This window comes from Balaenoptera physalus (assembly GCF_965194825.1).
Source record: "Balaenoptera physalus genome assembly, chromosome: 3".
NCBI classification, from domain to species: domain Eukaryota; kingdom Metazoa; phylum Chordata; class Mammalia; order Artiodactyla; family Balaenopteridae; genus Balaenoptera; species Balaenoptera physalus.
In genome coordinates this window covers 53,815,028-53,832,602 of record NC_138890.1, presented here as the reverse complement: position 1 = coordinate 53,832,602, position 17,575 = coordinate 53,815,028, and the positions used below count along the sequence as shown (strand labels likewise).

General features: G+C 41.1%; 2 protein-coding genes across 11 annotated transcripts in view; one reads left to right on the top strand and one right to left on the bottom strand.

Annotated features, from left to right (window-relative positions):
• Positions 1–17,575, top strand: part of STK32A (serine/threonine kinase 32A) — a 132,738-nt gene that overhangs the window by 4,385 nt on the left and 110,778 nt on the right. The window lies entirely within an intron of this gene.
• PPP2R2B (protein phosphatase 2 regulatory subunit Bbeta) overlaps positions 1–17,575 on the bottom strand; it is a 689,017-nt gene that overhangs the window by 576,319 nt on the left and 95,123 nt on the right. The gene's annotated exons all lie outside the window — the stretch shown is intronic.

The window sequence follows — 17,575 nt, the reverse complement described above, 5'->3', positions numbered from 1 at the left end:
TTTTTAATTAGAAAAGTGATGTATTAGTCTTTTTTTAAATTTTTTTAACTTTTTATTTTATATTGGAGTATAGTTGATTAACAGTGTTGTGATAGTTTCAGGTGTACAGCAAAGTGATTCAGTTATACATATACATGTAGCTATTCTTTTTCAAATTCTTTTCCCATTTAGGTTGTTACATAATATTGAGCAGAGTTCCCTGTGTTATACCGTAGGTCCTTGTTGGTTATCCATTTTAAATATAACAGTGTGTACATGTCAATCCCACACTCCCTAACTGTCCCTTTCCCCCTGGTAACCATAAGTTCGTTCTCTACATCTATGAGTCTGTTTCTGTTTTGTAGATAAGTTCATTTATATCATTTCTTTTTAGATTCCGCATATAAGTGATATCATACAGCTTTCTTTTTTTTTTTTAATTTTGCTTGTGGCCTTTTTTCAAGTTTATTTGTTTATTTTTGCTGTATTGGGTCTTAGTTTCCGTGCGAGGGCTTTCTCTAGTTGCGGCAAGCGGGGGCCACTCTTCATCGCGGTGCGCGGGCCTCTCGCTTATCGCGGCCTCTCTTGTTGCGGAGCACAGGCTCCAGATGCGCAGGCTCAGTAGCTGTGGCTCACGGGCCCAGTTGCTCCGCGGCATGTGGGATCCTCCCAGACCAGGGCTCGAACCCGTGTCCCCTGCATTGGCAGGCAGACTCTCAACCACTGCACCACCAGGGAAGCCCCATACAGCTTTCTTAATCACAACTCTACCAATGCCCTTTGTCCGAAGGGAGCTATGGGTTGGCATCTGGTGGATAGAAGACCTTGAAACAAAATGATTTATTTGTTCTCTGGGCTGCTCCCTTGACAGTTGAAGTTACCCCTATTGCTAGTTGTTATAGAAAAATTCTTATATTATCAAGTTGCATGTGAATGATAATTGATACTCATAATATTATAGAGTGGAGTCAGGCAAGTAAGTTGGTTCCTTCTCAGCTTCTGATTAGCACGTTCCAGGGTCCTAGCCAAATTCCACAATACTAGGTCATAGGAAAAAGGATCAGTTTTATTGGAGAAAAGGGAAACTTTACAGCAGCCTTGTAGGCATATACTGTTTATAGGTTGCCTGGGACAAAGGTGGCCCTGGGTCCTAGCTAGTAAGTTATCCAGGCCCCCCAGAGGCAGCCCTCAGAGTCATTTCCAGGGAGTTCTGCTAAATGGACCACAGAGAAAAAGAACAATGAACTGAAATCCAGGAGATCTGAGCACTAGTCCTATTACCAGCTACCTGTGTGCTCAAGGAGTTTATTTACCTTCAATTTCCTCATCAATCAAGTGAGAGGAGAGGGTAGTAAACTTGAAGGTCTTTTTCAACTCCAAAAGTTTATCATTTTGAGATCCGAAAGGCACTTCGCAAAAATTATGAAGCAGCATCTGAATCATCAAGGAAAGTTTGCTCAAACAGAAACTACAAATACCAGTGGCATAAAGAAGATGGTAGTGTTTTTCTTTCTCACGTAACAATCTAGGCATAAGTAATTCAAGTGAGATGTGGCTGCGAAGGGTTAGGGACTCTGGCTCTGACAAGCTGGCTTCTTTCCTTCCCTTCCCAGCCCTAGAGTGTTACTGTCACCCTCATGCCTCAGGATGGCTCACCACCACATCCACATTCCAGCCAGTGGGAAGGGGAAGAGTGGGGAGACCGAGCCCACTTCTTTTAAGGATATGATCTGCCTCTTGCTTGTCACTTTCACTCACATGCACATGCTTCATTACAAAGGAGACTGGGAAATTTAGTTAGTTATCTTGCATGGCCATGAACCTTCTAAATACAAGGAGTTGTGTTTTGTTACAAAAGAAGGGGACAATTAGCTATTTGCCACGGCTGGGGGACAAACAGAAGTCTGCTGCGATCTTAATTTTTGAGTCTTTGGTTGGACCCTTTAAAACACAAATGTCTAACCGATCAAGATGCCTTGTTGCCAGCTTTTCACTATCAATTTAGAGGTGCATCATGACTACCTATACAAAATATTTTCATAGGAACCCTTAAATTATATAGTTTGAAAATGGTCTTAAGAAAACTTTTTCCCACTCATATCTGTTGCCTTGCTTTGCTTTATCAAGCTGTAAAGTCAAGGATCTAGAGGCCAGGGATGTTACTTGATTTTTCCATCTCTAAAATGGGAAGGTAAGAAGGCTTGCATTTCATTTGTTTGGTTCACTGTGCTCCCTACAGATTCAAAGCTAATGTGCATGAGGCTGGTCCTCAGAGAACAGAGGAGGTAAGAGAGGCCAGTTTCGTGCTTGTTACTTGCTAGGGGTATGTGTTGTTTTAAGGTATTAGGGTAACATGATAATGAGAAAATACAGAGATGTCTAAATCTTTAATCCAGCCAGGCCTTGATCTCATGGAGTGCCCAAGAAAGCAACTGCCCCAAGGGATTATGGCAAATGTGAAATCAGGTACCACTTTATAAGTACCTTCAAGGGGCTCTGGGAAAACTAGGTTGGGGTGAAGTTAGGCTTAAGGAGCAAGCAGATCTTTCTTAACACCCTCTAGGTCACCACTTTTTGTTGTCCTGCCCCCACAGGCCAATGAGGTGAGCCTACAGCAGCACCCTTAGAGACAAGAGCTGAGCGTAACGGTATGTCTGCACTTCCCAGGGGTGAAGCTCTGAGTCCGTTCACACACACAGTTGCAAGGCAGAAGTAGAAAGGCTAATCCGCCTACTATGAGCCCATCACTCTGCTAGACGTCCCTCTGCTAGATGTGAGGAACAGAGTAGGAAAGAAGATGGCCCTTCCCCTGCCCTTGTGGAGCTCGTATTCTAATGGTGGGAGGCAAACAATAAACTAGTTCACAAATACATAAGCCAGATAACTTCAGATAGTGTTAAAGTGCCACCAAGGAAATGACTCTGAGTGTACTTAGGGAGAGTGACAGGGTGATGGTCAGGAGACCACCTCAGATAGGGTGTGGCCAGGGTTGGCCTTTCTGACGAGGTGACATCTGAGGTAAAGCCTGAAAAAGGTGACAAAGCCACTCACGTAATAACAGAGGAACAGTTCAAGCACAGGAAAAAGTCCAAATAATGACAAAATCGGAAATGACCAGTTGCCTATGTCTTCATATTCGATAAGGATGAGTTTGTATCTTATGAAAGGGATTTTTTTTAAATAAATTTATTTATCTATTTATGGCTGCACTGGGTCTTCGTTGCTGCGCGCGGGCTTTCTCTAGTTGTGGTGAGCAGGGGCTACTCTTCGTTGTGGTGCGCGGGCTTCTCACTGCGGTGGCTTCTCTTGCTGTGGAGCACGGGCTCCAGGCACGTGGGCTTCAGTAGTTGTGGCACGCGGGCTCAGTAGTTGTGGCTTGCAGTCTCTAGAGTGCAGGCTCAGTAGCTGTGGCCCAGAGGCTTAGTTGCTCCGCGGCATGTGGGATCCTCCCAGACCAGGGCTCGAACCCATGTCCCTTGCATTGGCAGGCGGATTCCCAACCACTGCGCCACCAGGGAAGTCCTGAAAGGGATCGCATTTAACTGCCATATTAACTTGTTTACAAGATCACTGAGTTTTGGGGAGGAAAAGTATGAAATTCCGGTTATTTACTTTTTTTTAATCAGTAAATCCTATAAAGGTGATTTGGCTCCTTTCATAGGTCTGGATTGAGCACAAGGTTAAATTTTGATTGCTGTGAGGCTTCTGACCAAGAAACAACAACAAAAAGCACTGACTAATCCAAGAACATTAATGCCTATATCATTTTTGATCTATTTTTATAAAAATAATCAAATGGGGCCAGAATCTAGGGTACTTAAATGAACCAATTTAATTCTTTTTAATATATTGCTGAAAAGAATCCCAAAATGTGATGGAAAAGTATCTAATATTTCCTTCAAAGTGTTTGCTATTCCCAATATATAGACTTGAGGAGAAAATGTGTACCCATTTTCCCAAGTAATATTTCAAGATTCCCTTCTCATGGAAAAAATGTTTTGGTTCACTTGGAAGGTAATTAAGGAGTAAGATGTTAGTGGATGTCCCTTGAGATAAGCTGTTCTTGCTGGAATTCATCCTGACACTTTGTGTTTCATGCTGTTCCCTCTGATACTGATCTTGAGATCATTCTGTTAGTTACTTGTGTTGATCTTTATTTAGTGAAAACAAAGTATAAGCTTTACAGCTGCTGTGGAAGAGCAGGAGGCTTAGTTAATTAATGTTAAGTGATTTTTTACAAAGTAGACCTCACATGATACTGTTGTTTTCTTTTGTGGCTTAGGGCAAACCCAAGTCCTAGTTACATTTTTTATTGTGGTATAATACATAATAAAGTGTACCATTTTAACGATTTTTAAGTGTACAGTTCAGTGGCATTGAGTATATTCACATCTGGGGACAACCATCACCACCACCATAGAACTTTTTAATCTTCCCAAACTGAAATTTTGTGCCCATTAGACAGTAACTCCCCATTCCCTCTTCTCCACAGCCTCTGACAACCACCATTCTACTCTGTCTCTACGATTTTAACTATTCTAGGTACCTTATATAAGTGGAATCATGTAATATTTGTCCTTTTGTGTCTGGTTTATTTCAGTTTTCAAGGTTCATCCATACTGTAGCATGTATCAGAATTTCATTCCTTTTTAAGGCTGAATAACATAGTCTACTGTATGCAGATACCACATTTTGTTTATTCTTTCATTCATCAGTGAACATTAGGTTGTTTCTACCTTTTGACTACCATAAATAATGCTGCTGTGAACACGGGTGTACAAGTATCTGTTCAAGTCCCTGTTTTCAAGTGGTACATCCTTAGAAGCAGAATTGCTGGATCATATGATAATTCGTCAATTTTTTGAGGAACCACCCAGCACACTGTCTTCCACCTAATTATGTTTTGTGTTTTAGTAGTGGGAGACCACCTGACATAACAGGCCAGGGCTCTGGTAGTGGAAACCCATACACAGTTTCAAATCTCAGCTGTGCCACAGACTAGCAATCTGTGTATTTCTATGAGAAAAAGCAAAGGGGATATAGCCTGATCAGCCATCAAACACCAGAGTCAACTTGACTAATTAAAAAGTGTTCTAAAGGGATTTGAAATACAATAGAAAAAAGTCCCCAAATCTGAATAATTACTAGTGAATTAATCTGAAAAAGAAAAAAAACCCCAAACCCTTCTATTGTACAAGTTATCAAACCTCTGTAAGCTCAGTTTCTTCATATATAAAATACAAGTTAATTGGGCATACTTCATTGGGTCATTGTGAGGATAGAATAAAATAACGCGGATAAAACACTTAACAAGGTGTCTCATATAAAGTAACCACCCAATTAATGCTAGTTATAATATTATTTACCAGTGTCAGAGTCTCTGAGCATGAACTCTTTGAAGTATTTCAACTTCTAAAAGAAACAAAATCGATGACATGCAACTGTGTAGATGCCATAGTTAATATGACCTATTCACACTTCTATCAACAGAGCTGAATTGCCAGATGGCAGATTGTATGGATTCTGTGAAAACCTATATAAATCCTCTGAAAAGAAGCCAAATTATTAACTTCACAAAAACATAATCCTATCTGTTTTTTTCTGTGATCCCCCCTGGGATGATTGTATTTTCATTTAAGGCAAAATCAAGAACTCACTGGGCTGAAAAATCGATAAACTTACTTTTTCTGATTTAAGCCCAAAGCAGATTATTTAAGTAATCCCATTCGATCAACAGACACAGTGACAGTTGTCCCCCAGACCCAACTATCATGTGGATACTATGAGAAATAATGATACAGAAAAGCATCCTAAGTTTTCTGAAAGAGAAGAAGTACAGGTGATACTTGTTTTTAATGTTTATAGCTTGTTCATTATATCTGCTTTATTTCCTCTCTCTGAATACAGTGCTTTTTGTTTTGTTTGGGTTTTTTTGTTTCTTTTGCTTGTTTGATTAAAAAATTAACATTTTTAAAGTCTAATCATTGAGGTTTTCAGGCTGATTTAGAGAAATTCTTTAGTACGGGAAAAAGTGGACTTGGTTATAATTCACAGTCTGGGCAACAGAAGAGGATCTTGCAATCATTATAAGTAGTATGTGTTTCCAAGCATATACAAAGAATGTAGAGGTGATAGAGTTGGTTTAGTTAAACCAAGAGACAACTTTCTTCTGGAGTGCTGTAGCTAAGAACAGTTGACCTTAGGTTAAAATGCCTCTACAAAGAGTACATCAATGCCCTGAGTTTGCAAAGAGAGCTCAATTATTGCATTGTTCTTCAGACTTGCTGAAAACCCAATGTTCCACTTTCATTTGGCAACACTTGTCTCCTAGGATATGTGATCACTTCCAGTTTTCCTACATCTTCTTTGGTGAGGGAGGCACTGGGTCCTTCAAAAAGTTGGGCCAAAAAAATTGGCCACAGATTTGCAATCCAAAAGAAATGGGAGGTTACTGAATTGATTCCAGCCATGAAGGACTCTGAGACTCTTCTTTGTTATTTTAATGTCCATGCATTGCATATTTGTACCCAGTGGGTAGGCAAATGAATTTCAGACTTTCCCCTCTCAAACTTGAGTTATGTTGTCTGATATTATTTACTATTTTTTGTTAAAATGATTGGGAAAGTAAAATGAAAATTTCCCTAGTAAGAATTGGCTTCTTTTTGGTTTTTAATTTATTTGTTTTATTTATTTATTTTTGGCTGCGTTGGGTCTCCGTTGCTACACGCGGGCTTCATTTAGTTGCAGAGAGGGGCTACTCTTCATTGCGGTGCACGGGCTACTCATTGTGGTGGCCTCTCTTGTTGCAGAGCACCGGCTCTAGGCACGCGGGCTTCAGTAGTTGTGGCTCGCAGACTCTAGAACGCAGGCTCAGTAGTTGTGGCTCACGGGCTTAGTTGCTCCGCAGCATGTGGGATATTCCCGGCCTAGGGCTTGAACCCGTATGCCCTGCATTGGCAGGCGGATTCTTAACCACTGCGCCACGGGGGAAGCCCGAAAATCAGCTTCTTAAAACCATTATGTTATCTTGGACGGTCTAATATTTAGTTAAGGTGTTTGTCATAAATAATCTCAGATCCACTAGTTTATAGCAACAAACACTTTTAACTTGGGAGGGCTTTAATTTCCCCTATCCCAAGGGATTGGAGGAATCTGGGAGAAACAGACTAGACGGCCAAGAAAACAGACATCAAAGACGGAGCCAGTGCTTCCGATTTGCATGTTTCCTGATACATGTTTAGGAGAATCTACTCAAACAAATTTAGGAAACTTACATCCTGCCCTTGGAGATTCACAATGCTTATTAGCATAATAAAGGCTCTGAAATGTGCAACAATATTGAAATCTCGGTGCTCTGATATTTTTCAAACTTATTTCAAGATTAAATCAGTTTTGCGGAAAACCTTTTAATACCTTGTGGCAAATAATTCTCTGTGGATCTCAATTTGGGAAACAAAAGGTCATGATCAGGAACACTCTTTTTCTACTGGAAACATCATTTGTTCCCATGTATCCCCCCCTTCCTCCCCTCCCTGGCTTAATAGCTACGGTTTATGATTTGCAGAATCTCTATAGCTGAAGAGCGATTACGTTTTTCTCTAAGGTCTCCTCACCACAACTTTTTCAGGCAACACAATTCATGTTTACTCAGGTTAATGAGTAAAACACAAGGTAGCTCTGTTTAATGGTGGGCTGCTTCTACTCCAAGTGGGAATTAGATTGGGAGATAATTCACTTCTTTATTGTTCTTTAAATAAAGAACATTTTAGTTCAAAGAGTGTCTTATGAACAAATTATGGTGATGTATTTGCCAATTATTAAACACTCATGCTATACTAACTTTTTATCCTATCCAAAGCTATAGACATTTTTTTTTCATTTTCATCTTGAAACTAACCTAGGTTAAAAAACGAAATCTGTAAACTGGCTTCAATATTCAGCAGCTACTTCAATGAGAATGGGAGTGAAGGCCTTCAGAGAATCTGACTTCTGCTATATGGCCTTGCCAGTGTAAACTTAATTACAGTGACCAGTGTTACCCATCACTTTACCAATTTAGGTCCTATGAATTATATGAGGATTTCAACTATGCATTGCTATGGGATCATTTGTGGAAATTTTATTTGGAGACACACATACACAATGCCAATGATGGAATTATATTCCTGTTAAAATAGGACACTGAGCACAATTTATATGGTTGAAAGGACTGAGAAACCTATGGGTATAGATTTTGAATTCAAAAGACTGGCAGAGGCTTTATTTTTCTTTTCTCCTGAACTATTTCTTCTTTCCTTCCTGGAGGCATATTTACAGTACAATAAGTAATATTAACCTTGTTTTACACTTGATTAACCTATGTTTTTTGTTATTTCTGAGAACAGTTGAATGTAGGGGTTGGCATGCTTTTTCTGTGATGGGCCAGATAGTAAATATTTTATGTTCTGCTGTTCAGACAGTCTCTGTCACAACGACTCAACTCTGCTGCTGCGGCATGAAGGCAGCCAGAGATAATGTGGAAACTAACAAACATGGCTCTATTCCACTAACACTTTATTTGTGGACACTGAAATTTGAATTTCACATCATTTTCACTTGTCACAAAATATTTTTATTTTCCAAGCATTTAGAAATATGAAAGCCATTCCTAGCTTATGAGCCATATAAAAATAGATGGTGGGTTGGATCTGGCCCGTGCGCCATACTGTACTAACCTTTGCTCTTAAAGCATCCTGCAGACATTTATTTACACGTGCCAGGGGCTCATCTGATATCCATTCATAACCCTCTAGCTGTAACTGAGGGACTGGGCAAGGAGACTGACATCTGTTCTCTATAGATGCTTAACAAAGGCAGTCTTCACCAACTCTCTTTTGGTTCATTAGTCTGAGTCAGTGGAAGTACGTGGACTGAGAAATCTACTGTTTTAGAGAATAAAATATATTATTTTTGTGATATATATATTTTGGTAACCACATAGACTGGATTCAGTTAAATGGGTACAACCTAGAATTCATTTGAAATATCATTAGATAGAGTTCATTTCCTACTGGGGCATTTATTTAGTCAACTGAGAGGCATCCAACAGTTGGGGGTATTGATCCCCCATCCTGCCCCACTGTTCTACTTCCTGATTTGTTCTAAAGAAATAGCCAGTGTAATTCTGACTTCTGAGCAAATTCATGAACTGGGGTCCAGGCAGCAGAAAAAGAAGCTGTTGGTGCCCACTGCTTGGTCTTGGCACCAGTAACGGGTGTCGGTAAAGCCGAGACTCCCTGGGGCACCGCGTTTCCTAAAAGGGAATTGCTGACTGTGCAAGCAGATGCCTCAACTGGCCTCGGAAGCTCCTTCCCCGGAGAAGTTTCCAATATATCCTTAAACGCCCTGCCAAGCTCCACATGTATTAGTGGCAACGATTTGCTGCCAACCATTTGGTTTGATAAAGGGCTAGTGAGCCAGCTAAGTAATTTCTTAATCAGTGAATCACCAGTGAAATGTTCTAGAGTGGACCTTCAACCTTAACTAGCATCATGGTGTCAGAGTTACAGCTTAAATCAGTAGCTTCCAGATACCCTCTGTGGACAAATGTAACATTTTCCTTAGTTTGTGGAGAAAGGTGAAAAACAAGGGCAATGTAGTTTCTCATAAAGCTAACTCTATTAAAAATTTTAATTTTTTTTTAACATCTTTATTGGAGTATAATTGCTTTACAATGGTGTGTTAGTTTCTGCGGTATAACAAAGTGAATCAGCTATACATATACATATAGCCCCATATCTCCATTCTTTTGCGACTCCCTCCCATCCTCCCTACCCCACCCCTCTAGGTGGTCACAAAGCACCGAACTGACCTCGCTGTGCTATGCAGCTGCTTCCCACTAGCTATTTTACATTTGGTAGTGTATATATGTCCGTGCCACTCTCTCACTTTGTCCCAGCTTACCCTTCCCCATCCCCACGTCCTCAAGTCCATTCTCTATGTCTGCATCTTTATTCCTGTCCTGCCCCTAGGTTCTTCATAACCTTTTTTTTTTTTTTTTTACATTCCATATATATGTGTTAGCATACTATATTTGTTTTTCTCTTTCTGACTTACTTCACTCTGTATGACAGACTCTAGGTCCATCTACCTCACTACAAGTAACTCAATTTCATTTCTTTTTATGGCTGAGTAATATTCCATTGTATATATGTGCCACATCTTCTTTATCCATTCATCTCTTGATGGACACTTAGGTTGCTTCCATGTCCTGGCTATTGTAAATAGAGCTGCAGTGAACATTGTGGTACATGACTCTTTTTGAACTATGGTTTTCTCAGGGTATATGCCCAGTAGTGCAATTGCTGGGTCATATGGTAGTTCTATTTTTAGTTTTTTAAGGAACCTCCATACTGTTCTCCATAGTGGCTGTATCAATTTACATTCCCACCAACAGTGCAAGAGGGTTCCCTTTTCTCCACACTCTCTCCAGCATTTGTTGTTTGTAGATTTTTTGATGATGGCCATTCTGACTGGTGTGAGGTGATACCTCATTGTAGTTTTGATTTGCATTTCTCTAATGATTAGTGATGTTGAGCATTCTTTCATTTATTTGTTGGCAATCTGTATATCTTCTTTGGAGAAATGTCTATTTAGGTCTTCTGCCCATTTTTAGATGGGGTTGTTTGTTTTTTTGATATTGAGCTGCATGAGCTGCTTGTAAATTTTGGAGGTTCATCCTTTGTCAGTTGCTTCATTTGCAAATATTTTCTCCCATTCTGAGGGTTGTCTTTTGGTCTTGTTTATGGTTTCCTTTGCTGTGCAAAAGCTTTTAAGTTTCATTAAGTCCCATTTGTTTCTAGGTATTTTTTGATTTCCTCTTTGATTTCTTCAGTGACCTCTTGGTTATTAAGTAGTGTATTGTTTAGCTTCCATGTGTTTATATTTTTTACAGATTTTTTTCCCTGTAATTGATATCTAGTCTCATAGCATTGTGGTCACAAAAGACACTTGATATGATTTCAATTTTCTTAAATTTACCAAGGCTTGATTTGTGACCCAAGGTATGATCTATCCTGGAGGATGTTCCATGAGCACTTAAGAAAGTGTATTCTGTTGTTTCTGGATGGAATGTCCTATAAATATCAATTAAGTTCATGTTGTTTAACGTATCATTTAAAGCTTGTGTTTCCTTATTTATTTTCATTTTGGATGATCTGTCCATTGGTGAAAGTGGGGTGTTAAAGTCTCCTACTATTATTGTGTTACTTTCGTTTTCCCCTTTTATGGCTGTTAGCATTTGCCTTATGTATTGAGGTGCTCATATGTTGGGTGCATAAACATTTGTAATTGTTCTATCTTCTTCTTGGATTGATTCCTTGATCATTATGTAGTGTCCTTCTTTGTCTCTTGTAATAGTCTTTGTTTTAAAGTCTATTTTCTCTGATACGAGAATTGCTACTCCAGCTTTCTTTTGATTTCCATTTGCATGATTCATATCTTTTTCCATCCCCTCACTTTCAGTCTGTATGTGTCCCTAGGTCTGAAGTGGGTCTCTTGTAGACAGCATATATACAGGTCTTGTTTTTGTATCCATTCAGCCAGTCTATGGCTTTTGGTTGGAACATTTAATCCATTTACATTTAAGGTAATTATTGCTATGTATGTTCCTATTACCATTTTCTTAATTGTTTTGGGTTTGTTATTGTAGGTCTTTTCCTTCTCTTGTGTTTCCTGCCTAGAGAAGTTCCTTTAGCATTTGTTGTAAAGCTGTTTTGGTGGTGCTGAATTCTCTTAGCTTTTGCTTGTCTGTAAAGGTTTTAATTTCTCCGTCAAATCTGAATGAGATCCTTGCTGGGTAGAGTAATCTTGGTTGTAGGTTTTTCCCTTTCATCCCTTTAAATATGTCTTGCCACTCCCTTCTGGCTTGCAGAGTTTCTGCTGAAAGATCAGCTGTTAACCTTATAGGCATTCCCTTGTATGCTATTTTTCCCTTGCAGCTTTTAATATTTTTTCTTTGTATTTAATTTTTGATGGTTTGATTAGTATGTGTCTTGGCATGTTTCTCCTTGGGTTTATCCTGTATGGGACTCTCTGCACTTCCTGCACTTAACTATTTCCTTTCCCATATTAGGGAAGTTTTCAACTATAATCTCTTCAAATATTTTCTCAGTCCCTTTCTTTTTCTCTTCTTCTCAGACCCCTATAATTCGAATGTTGGTGTGTTTAATGTTGTCCCTGAGGTCTCTGAGACTGTCCTCAATTCTTTTCATTCTGTTTTCTTTATTCTGCTCTGCATTAGTTATTTCCACTATTTTATTTTCCAGGCCACTTATCCGTTCTTCTGCCTCAGTTATTCTGCTATTGATTCCTTCTAGAGAATTTTTAATTTCATTTATTGTGTTGTTCATCATTGTTTGTTTGCTCTTTAGTTCTTCTAGGTCCTTGTTAAACATTTCTTGTATTTTCTCCATTCTATTTCCAAGATTTTGGATCATCTTTACTATCATTACTCTGAATTCTTTTTCAGGTAGACTGCCTCGTTCCTCTTCATTTGTTAGGTCTGGTGTGTTTTGACCCTGCTCCTTCATCTGCTGTGTGTTTCTCTGTTTTCTCATTTTGCTTAACTTACTGTGTTTGGGGTCTCCTTTTCGCAGGCTGCAGGTTCATAGTTCCCGTTGTTTTTGGTGTCTGCCCCCAGTGGCTAAGGTTGGTTCAGTGCGTTGTGTAGGTTTCCTGGTGGAGGAGATTGGTGCCTGTGTTTTGGTGGATGAGGCTGGATTTTGTCTTTCTGGTGAGCAGGATCGCATCTCGTGGTGTGTTTTGGGGTGTCTGTGACCTTATTATGATTTTAGGCAGCCTCTCTGTTAATGGGTGGGGTTTGTGTTCCTGTCTTGCTAGTTGTTTGGCATAGGGTGTCCAGCACTGTAGCTTGCTGGTTGTTGCGTGGAGCTGGGTCTTAGCACTGAGATGGAGATGTGTGGGAGAGCTTTCACCATTTGTTATTACGTGGAGCCAGGAGGTCTCTGGTGGACCAATGTCCTGAACTCGGGTCTGCCACCTCAGAGGCTCAGGCCTGACACTAGGGCAGAGCACCAAGACCCTGTCAGCCACATGGCTCAGAAGAAAAGGGAGAAAGAAAGAAAGAAAGAAAGAAAAAAATAAAATAAAATAACGTTATTAAAATAAAAAGTAAAAAATAATTACTAAAAATAAAAAAATTAAAATGTAATAAAAAAAAAAAGAAAGAAGAGAGCAACCAAGCCGAAAAACAAATTCACCAATGATAACAGGTGCTAAAAACTATACTAAAAAAAAAAAAAAAAAAAAAGGACAGACAAAACCTGAGGACAAATGGTAAAAGCAAAGCTATACAGACAAAATCACACAGAGAAACATACACATACACACTCACAAAAAGAGGAAAAGGAAAAAAATAGTATATCTATATATAAAAAAGAGAAGGAGGAAGAGAGCAACCAAATCAATAAACAAATCTACCAATGATAATAAACTCTAAATACTAAACTAAGATGAACATAAAAGCAGAAGCAAATTAGTTGCAGAAAGCAAACCTCAAGTCTACAGTTGCTCCCAGAGTCCACTGCCTCCATTTAGGGATGATTCGTTGTCTATTCAGGTATACCAGAGATTCAGGGTACATCAAGTTGATTGTGGCGATTTAATCCACTGCTCCTGAGGCTGCTGGGAGAAATTTCCCTTTTTCTTCTTTGTTCGCACAGCTCCCGGGGTTCAGCTTTGGATTTGGCCACGTCTCTGCGTGTAGGTCACCTGAGGGCATATGTTCCCTGCCCAGAGAGGACGGGGTTAAAGAAGCAGCTGATCAGGGAGCTCTGGCTCACTCAGGCTGGAGGGAAGGAGGGGTACGGATGCGGGGCGAGCTTGCGGCGGTAGAGGCCAGCATGGCGTTGCAATAGCCTGAGGCGCGCAGTGTGTTCTCCTGGGGAAGTTGTCTCTGATCACGGGACCCTGGCAGTGGCAGGCTGCACAGGCTCCCGGGAGGGGAGGTGTGGAGAGTGACCTGTGCTTGCACACAGGCTTCTTGGTGGCGGCAGCAGCAGCCCCAGCGTCTCACGCCCGTCTCTGGTGTCTGCACTGATAGCCGCGGCTCATGCCCGTCTCTGGAGTTCGTTTAGGCGGTGCTCTGAATCCCCTCTCCTCACACACCAGGAAACAATGGTCTCTTGCCTCTTAGGCAGGTCCAGACTTTTTCCCGGACTCCCTCCCGGCTAGCTGTGGTGCACTAGCCCCCTTCAGGCTGTGTTCACGCCGCCAAGCCCAGTCCTCTCCCTGCGATCCGACCAAAGCCCGAGCCTCAGCTCCCAGCCCCTGCCCGCCCCGGCCGGGGAGCAGACAAGTCTCTCGGGCTGGTGAGTGCTGGTCAGCACCGATCCTCCATGTGGGAATCTCTCCACTTTGCCCTCCGCACCCCTGTTGCTGCGCTCTCACCCGTGGCTCCGAAGCTTCCCCCCTCCGCCCCCCGGAGTCTCCACCCGCGAAGGGCCTTCCTCATGTGTGGAAACCTTTCCTCCTTCACAGCTCCCTCCCACTGGTGCAGGTCCCGTCCCTATTCTTTTGTCTCTGTTTTTTCTTTTTTCTTTTGCCCTACCCAGGTACGTGGGGAGTTTCTTGCCTTTTGGGAGGTCCGAGGTCTTCTGCCAGCGTTCACTCGGTGTTCTGTAGGGGTTGTTCCACATGTAGATGTATTTCTGATGTATTTGTGGGGAGGAAGGTGATCTCCACGTCTTACTACCCTGCCATCTTGAAGGTCTCCGACCAAAAATTTTAAGATTACCTTTTTTCTTGTTGTGTGTGTGTCTAGTATTTAAGGATTGTGGAAATAGAATTTTTTCCACAATGAGAACTTAGAGAAGTCACTTGTCTGTCTGATCCCTGGTTTTCTCATGTGTAAATGGGGGTTATTAATAGTATCTGCCTCAAATATTTTTGGTGGAAATAAAGAGAGATTACCCATAAAAAGTGTTTAGCATACTGCCTGGCACATAGTAATTGCTCAATAAGTTATTACTACTGTTATCATAATCACAATTTTTAATGCTCGTACTTGGCAAATAAAAAATAAAAGCTGGGCTTCCCTGTGGTGCAGTGGTTAAGAATCTGCCTGCCAATGCAGGGGACATGCGTTTAATCCCTGGTCCGGGAAGATGCCACATGCTGCGGAGCAACTAAGCCCGTGCGCTACAACTACTGAAGCCTGCATGCCTAGAGCCCATGCTCCACAACAAGAGAAGCCACCGTAGTGAGAAGCCCGCGCACCACAATGAAGAGTAGCCTGCATTCACCTCAACTAGAGAAAGCCCGCGTGCAGCAATGAAGACCCAACACCGCCAAAAAATAAATAAAATTTTAAAAAAATAAAATAAAATATAAAAGCTACCCAATATTGGTTTTCCTTTTCTCCCCCAGTTTTTGTTTGCTTTTTGTTTTTGAGGTAGATGGGATTTTCTGATCTGTAAAATCCAAAAATACAATTGTAATTTTTAAGAAGTTCTATGTAGTTAACATTTAAGTATCTAAGATAAAAAAGAAAGAGGTGACCTTTTTTAATTAGGACAATCATATTCATTTGAGGTGAAAGATGGTGCTGCCTGGGCTAACAGAGTGGCAATGGAGATGGAAAGCTGAGAGTTTATTCAACATGTACTTTCAATATAAAATAATTGAGAGTTACTGATGGTTTGAAGGTGGACTAAGAGGAAAAGAACAAAATCAAGAATGAATTCTAGGCTTTTGCTTGAGAAGGCAAGTAGATGGCAGTGACAGTTTGCTGAGATGCAGAAGAAGGGGGGCTGAAGGGTTGCAGACATGTTTAGACATAGTTAAGTGTTCTTGGTTGGATGCATAAAATGACTGTGCATAAAATGGTGATGTCAAGTAGGAGGCTGAGATCTCAAGGCCAGAGACGAGTGGAAAAGTCTGGGTCAGAGAAACAAAGATGTGGTTTTTAATTTTATGGGAAGGGATGAGTCTGCCTTGGGAGGGTAAGGAGAAACAGAGGAGAAGAACCCCCGTATTTAGAAGTCAGGCAGAGGAAAGCAATCAGCTAAGGAAATTGAGAAGGAACAGCCTGTGAGACATGAAAAACATTTGTCGTGAAATGTAAGAGAGAAGACTTCTTCAAGAAGGAGGAAGTAGTCTCTTGTGCTGAATGTTCCTGGGTGGTTGAGTAAAGTGAGAAGTATCTGTGGGATTAGACAATCAGCAGGATATAGGTGATACTGACAAAAGCAGTTCAAGTGGGGATATGGGGGCAAGAGCCAGAGTCTGGGGGATTAGGAGTGTTTGGGAGGGGAGGACGTGGACACGGCCAGTACAGTAAACCCTTTCAAGAAGTTTACTCTAAAGGGAAGCAGAGAAATGAGCCAAGAGCTGAAGCTGAGTATGATGTCAAGGGAGGATTTTTAAAAATTTTTTTATAAAGAGGAGATAGTAGAGCAAGTCTTAGCTGATGGTTCCTTCCCTTTATATTGGTTAATTCCTGTGAAATGCTGTGACCAGGAACCAGGGCTGGCTTCATCCACATGAGACCAATGCAGGCACACAGTGCCTTGTGTTCACAAGGGCGCCACACGTGGGCTTCACTGCCTCCAGTTGCTGTCTCTAAATTCTTACTAATTTTATCTTAGAATTTATGTTTTTGAGGTCTGATGGGGCAGTGGATCACCTGCCAGGGGCTTGGAGCTTTGCCTCATAGTCTGTCCCCTCCCTAGGAAGCCTTCTAAGTCAGTTACCTAGACCCTTCTACCCTCCACCTACAACAAAGATTTGGGTGCTGATGAGGGGGATGTTTGGGGGTGAGTACCCCCATGACATACTCAGATGGGGCATGGTGGTGGCTGTCATTGCCTCAGGCTGGCAGTTTGGTAGGTGGCCAGCTGGGCACTGTCTCTTGGGATCTCACTCACCCCCACCTTCCCATCCAGATACTGAGTATGTCATGGAGTTCGATTTGGAATCAAGTGATGTAAAGATGTACTCACCACCCAGTAACGTTCTTGTTAGGAGTGGCAGCAAAGACCAACTACCAAAATGCACTTTATCATCAGATCAGCCAGCAATTTAAACATAGCAGGACTGAGGCGTAGGAAGGTTAAACCACTGAAATCAGATAGCCACATGGCTACATCCTGAATCTTGATATAAATGAATCTCATTTATTTCAGTTATAGATATCCTCCCACGATGGCCAACCGGAATGAATTTATAAAATTAAACAAACCTAGGGGATTGCTTTTGAATAAGAATACATCAGACACTCATTACGTGCCTACCGGTGCATCCTGCTGTCGGAGAGCTGAGTCATTTCATTTCACAGTGGCATTCATCTTCACGTCTGCTATCACTCACACACGTATCCCTTCAGTGTTATTGCTGAAGTGTTACGGGTTCAATATATAACACCTCTTCTTCCCTGGAGTTAATTACGCAGTTCGTCACTACTCTTGAGCTTTACTTGTCTTCCTCTATTCATTTTGATTCCAAGGACAACAATTTCAATGACCTGCATCCATGTCTTTCATTTCACCGTCCTGATCATCATCACTCACTCACTCTTCAACCTTTTTTAGATCAACTT